Below are 5,482 nucleotides of genomic sequence, written 5' to 3'. Positions count from 1 at the left end.
TGACAGTTGTAAGAGTTTCTTTCCTCGATTTCTGGAAAAGTATGTGTTTGCGGACCCCATGACTGATGATGAAACATGCTCTATTTACAATTATCTGTCGATCCCGCCAATTTTGAGACGATTGCTCATCATAAACATTAGGCGTGATTATCACAAGAACAGGGGATGGTGAGCCAAAATATCCTAGTCCTTCGTTTCAGGTTGTACACAAGCGACCAGCGAAATTTCAGTCGAATCGCTTGGCTGTGTCTGAGGCCTTACCCTTGTAAGGCAATTTTTTATGAGGAATCGAATTAAAGGAAAACGTAGTCGTTTTCTAATGCTCGTCCAATAAATTTTCAGTTGAGAGATATTAGCAGTCATCTTCCCACACAGCTGAATTACCTCAAAAGTTAGAATTAGTACAATACTATTTGGAAAAGACTCTTGGCGGAAAAGACTGTTTGGAAGTCCCCAAACAGTCCTGCGTGGGCTTAATAGCAGCAATAAGTAGTGCAATGTGTCGAGTCAAGACAGCACTCTTACAGATCATCTGTTCCTCGAAACCCTTTACACAGGACACAGTCAATGTTCTATTTTTCATCGGGAAGACATTAAGCTGCGGTGTGGCCGAGCGGTTCTAGGCGTTTCAGTCTCGAACCGCGCGACCGCTACGGTCGCAGGTTCTAATCCTGCCTCGGGCATGGATGTGTGTTATGTCCTTAGGTTGGCTAGATTTAAGTAGTTCTAAGTTCTAGAGGATTGATGACATCAGATGTTAAGTCCCATAGTGCTCAGAGCCATTTGAACTATTTGTTCCTTCAAAACGCCGGTGGAAGTTCATTACTTACGAAAGGCTGTCGCATGGAAGTTGTTGATATGGAAATCATCTCATATTAGCAAGCTCATAAAAATCTGAATCAAATTCTGTATAGCAACCGTTGATCTATCATTGAGTGACGCATTTTTTGACTGTGGGACCAAAAACGCCGGAGAAGGAACATTCAATTTATATTTGCGTAAACTGAATCATGATCCGAAGAACTTCTGAAATTTTACGACTATGGATGAAATTTTTATCCACCAGTACCCCAGAAATAGTTGTTGAGACAGTGTATAGATAATGGTGAAAGTGTTCGAAAATAACTGAAAACTTTCCATGGTGGAAAAAGTTGTGCTGATGGGTTTTATGTATTCAGGTGGTGTGTTGCTTATCAGAAAGAGGTAAATCGACGACTGATGTTACCTTGCAGAGTTCGACAGTTGCTACGGTGACGTGAGTCAATGAGGAATACTAGTTCGCAAAACGTGTCGTACCTGAACAGGTCGCTATCATATCAGCCGTTGTAGTGACAAAACTGTACGACGCGAATTTTTAAATTTCCCATTACCACCACTGCTCCGATGTGGTCCTATCAGCCGTTTTCTATTTTCTTACTGTAAAAGTAGGATTTGTGAACAAAAACTTCTTCTCTTGCGGTAGAAATGAGTATTATTGATGTTGGAAACAAGCTTCGTTTCGAAGGGAAACTAAGAGATGTGCGTTAGCTGGCGGAAATGTATTGAGATCATGTAAAGTTACGTCTAGAAATAAATTCTTTTTTCGGAGGCATGTTGTTATTTGCTTTACTCCTCATCAAACACGTCAGTCTACCACCCTATCACTAATTATAGAACAGTAACGGTGCATTAGATTCAGTCGTGACAACTACTGAATCTTGCTTTAAACAACTGTAATAAAGTCATTTGATATGACTACAATGTAATTGTTAGATGCCCGTTTTACACCAAAAAACGTATGTACCATAACTCTGACTTTGATATGCGTGTCAAATTTTATGGTAAACAGAAATTCCCTGAAGCCATTAACTATAATGAATTTTCTCATACAACGGTTTCAGAGTTTCACAGATGTGATGCCTCAAGAACTGCCTACAGTCTGTAAGTGACGAATAGCTGTAGAGCTGGGACTACAGCTTCCAGGCTTCTGAAATGATAACTTATACTCTGCGGTACATCAATATCAGTGGCCTATGTTTAATAATAATATTGATAATGACATTAATATGTGTTTCAACGTGGATACTGGGTCTTAACATTTCACATAGACATGCGCATCAATGTTGAACAGAAAGTTAATTTCTCATAGAGTACTCAACAATTTACGGTGAACTGGACATTTATTTCCGTAGTGCACATTCAATAGCAATTATTTGGTGCCTGTTGTAGAGTCTTGTACCATAGGAATCAAGGGAGAGGATGTTGTTTTGGGCGACTGGTATCCTCTTCTACAACACACGTGGATTAGTACAGTTCTTTATTTACAAGAATCTGCTACTTCACTTGAACAGAGTCCACGTTCATGGCAGAAGCTAATCAGTAATAATCCTCTTGCAGACAATATCGGTAATCTTATCATTACAATAATTTGGTCGCTATGTACTGTTGTAACCCACAATGTGAACTGACAGACGCCAATTGGAATGTGAGTTAATGAGGCCATCCGGTTAGCGGGGGCGTTCTACACTACTGGTCATTAAAATTGCTACACCACGAAGATGATGTGCTACAGACGAGAAATTTAACCGACAGGAAGAAGATGCTGTGATATGCAAATGATTAGCTTTTCAGGGTATTCACAAAACGTTTGCGCCGGTGGCGACACCTACAACGTGCTGACATGAGGAAAGTTTGCAACCGATTTCTCATACACAAACAGCAGTTGACCGGCGTTGCCTGGTGAAACGTTGTTGTGATGCCTCGTGTAAGGAGGAGAAATGAGTACCATCACGTTTCTGACTTTGATAAAGGTTGGATTGTAGCCTATCGAGATTGCGGTTCATCGTATCGTGACATTGCTCCTCGCGTTGGTCGAGATCCAATGACTGTTAGCAGAATATGGAATCGGTGGGTTCAGGAGGGTAATACGGAACGCCGTGCTGTATACCAACGGCCTCGTATCTCTAGCAGTCGAGATGACAGGCATCTTATCCGCATGGCTGTAACGGATTGTGCAGCCACGTCTAGATAGCTGAGTGAACAGATGGGGACGTTTGCAAGACAACTACCATCTGCACGAACAGTTCGACGACGTTTGCAGCAGCATGAGCTATCAGCTCAGACACCATGGCTGCGGTTACCCTTGACGCTGCATCACAGACAGGAGCGCCTGCGATGGTGTACTCAACGACGCACCTGGGTGCACTAATGGCAAAACCTCATTTTTTCGGATGAATCCAGGTTCTGTCTACAGCATCATAATGTTAGCATCAGTGTTTGGCGACATCGCGGTGAACGCACGTTGGAAGCGTGTATTCGTCATCGCCATAGTGGCGTATCGCCCGGCGTGATGGTATGGGGTGCCATTGGTTACACGTCTCGGTCAGCTCTTGTTCGCATTGACGGCACTTTGAACAGTGGACGTTACATTTCAGATGTGTTACGACCCGTGGCTCTACCCTTCATTCGATCGCTGCGAAACCCTACATTTCAGCAGGATAATGCACGACCGCATGTTGCAGGTCCTGTACGGGCCTTTCTCAATATAGAAAATGTTCGAGTGCTGCCCTGGCCAGCACATACTCCAGATCTCTCTCCAATTGAAAACGTCTGGTCAATGGTGGCCGAGCAACTGGCTCGTCACAATACGCCAGTCACTACCCTTGACGAACTGTGGTACCGTGTTGAAGCTGCATGAGCAGCCGTACCTGTACACGCCATCCAAGCTCTGTTTGCCTCAATGCCTAGGCGTATCATGGCCGTTATTACGGCCAGAGGTGGTTGTTCTGGGTACTGATTTCTCAAGATCTATGCACCCAACTTGCGTGAAAATGTAATCACATGTCAGTTCTAGTATAATATATTTTCCCAGTGAATAGCCGTTTATCATCTGCCTTTCTTCTTGGTGTAGCAATTCTAATGGCCAGCAGTGTAAATACATGCTGCCGAGAGGGCGTTGCGCAGCATGTTGCGTGGGGATGTCTCTCTGGCCTCTGTCGACATAGGTGCGCTTGATCCAGCGCCTACTATCGACCAATGCGCTACAGCTTTGCCGACAGTTGTGCTGACGACAGTTAACTCCAGCACACCTGTAATAATTCACTTTTCTTTATTGCTTTCTTTCTCAAGTGGAGTATCTGCCTATCCCCTGTCAAAATACAGGGTGATTCAAAAAGAATACCACAATTTTAAAAATGTGTATTTAATGAAAGAAACATAATAGAACCTTCTGTTATACATCACTACAAAGAGTATTTAAAAAGGTTTTTTTTCACTCAAAAACAAGTTCAGAGATGTTCAGTATGGCCCCCTCCAGACACTCGAGCAACATCAACCCGATACTCCAACTCGTTCCACACTCTCTGTAGCATATCAGGCGTAACAGTTTGGATAGTTGCTGTTATTTCTCGTTTCAAACCATCAATGGTGGCTGGGAGAGGTGCCCGAAACACCATATCCTTAACATACCCCCATAAGAAAAAATCGCAGGGGGTAAGATCAGGGCTTCTTGGAGGCCAGTGGTGAAGTGAAGTGCTCTGTCACGGGCTGCCTGGCGGCCGATCCATCGCCTCGGGTAGTTGACGTTCAGGTGGTTACGGACAGATAAGGGCCAATGTGGTGGCGCTCCATCCTGCTGAAATATGAATTGTTGTGCTTCTTGTTCGAGCTGAGGGAACAGCCAATTCTCTAACATCTCCAGATACTGTAGTCCAGTTACAGTAGCACCTTCGAAGAAAAAGGGACCAAAAACTTTATTGGCTGAAATGGCGTAGAAAACGTTCATCTTAGGCGAGTCACGTTCATACTGAGTTGTTTCCCGCGGATTCTCAGTGCCCCATATACAGACGTTGTGCCGGTTGACTTTCCCGTTAGTGTGGAAAGTTACTTCATCACTGAACACAATCATTGAAACGAAAGATTTATCTGTTTCCATTTGAGCAAGCATAAAATCACAGAAATCGATTCTTTTAATCTTATCAGCTGCAGACAGTGCTTGAACCAATTTCAGACGAAAAGGTTTCATAACTAACCTTTTTCGTAGGACTCTCCATACAATTGATTGTGGAATTTGCAGCTCTCTGCTAGCTCTGCGAGTCGATTTTCCTGGGCTGCGAACAAATGCTTGCTGGATGCGTGCTACATTTTCATCACTCGTTCTCAGCTGTCCAGAACTTTTCCCTTTGCACAAACACCCATTCTCTGTAAACTGTTTATACCAACGTTTAATACACCATCTATCAGGAGGTTTAACACCATACTTCGTTCGAAATGCACGCTGACCAACTGTCGTCGATTCACTTCTGCCGTACTCAATAACACAAAAAGCTTTCTGTTGAGCGGTCGCCATCTTAGCATTAACTGACGCTGACGCCTAGTCAACAGCGCCTCAAGCGAACAAATGTACAACTTAATGAAACTTTATAGCTCCCTTAATTCGCCGACAGATAGTGCTTAGCTCTCCCTTTTGTCGTTGCAGAGTTTTAAATTCCTAAAGTTGTGGTAT

Source organism: Schistocerca americana, chromosome 2 (assembly GCF_021461395.2).
Source record: "Schistocerca americana isolate TAMUIC-IGC-003095 chromosome 2, iqSchAmer2.1, whole genome shotgun sequence".
In the NCBI taxonomy this organism is placed as follows: domain Eukaryota; kingdom Metazoa; phylum Arthropoda; class Insecta; order Orthoptera; family Acrididae; genus Schistocerca; species Schistocerca americana.
The sequence above is the reverse complement of the archived record's forward strand: the minus strand, read 5'-3'. Positions refer to the sequence as shown.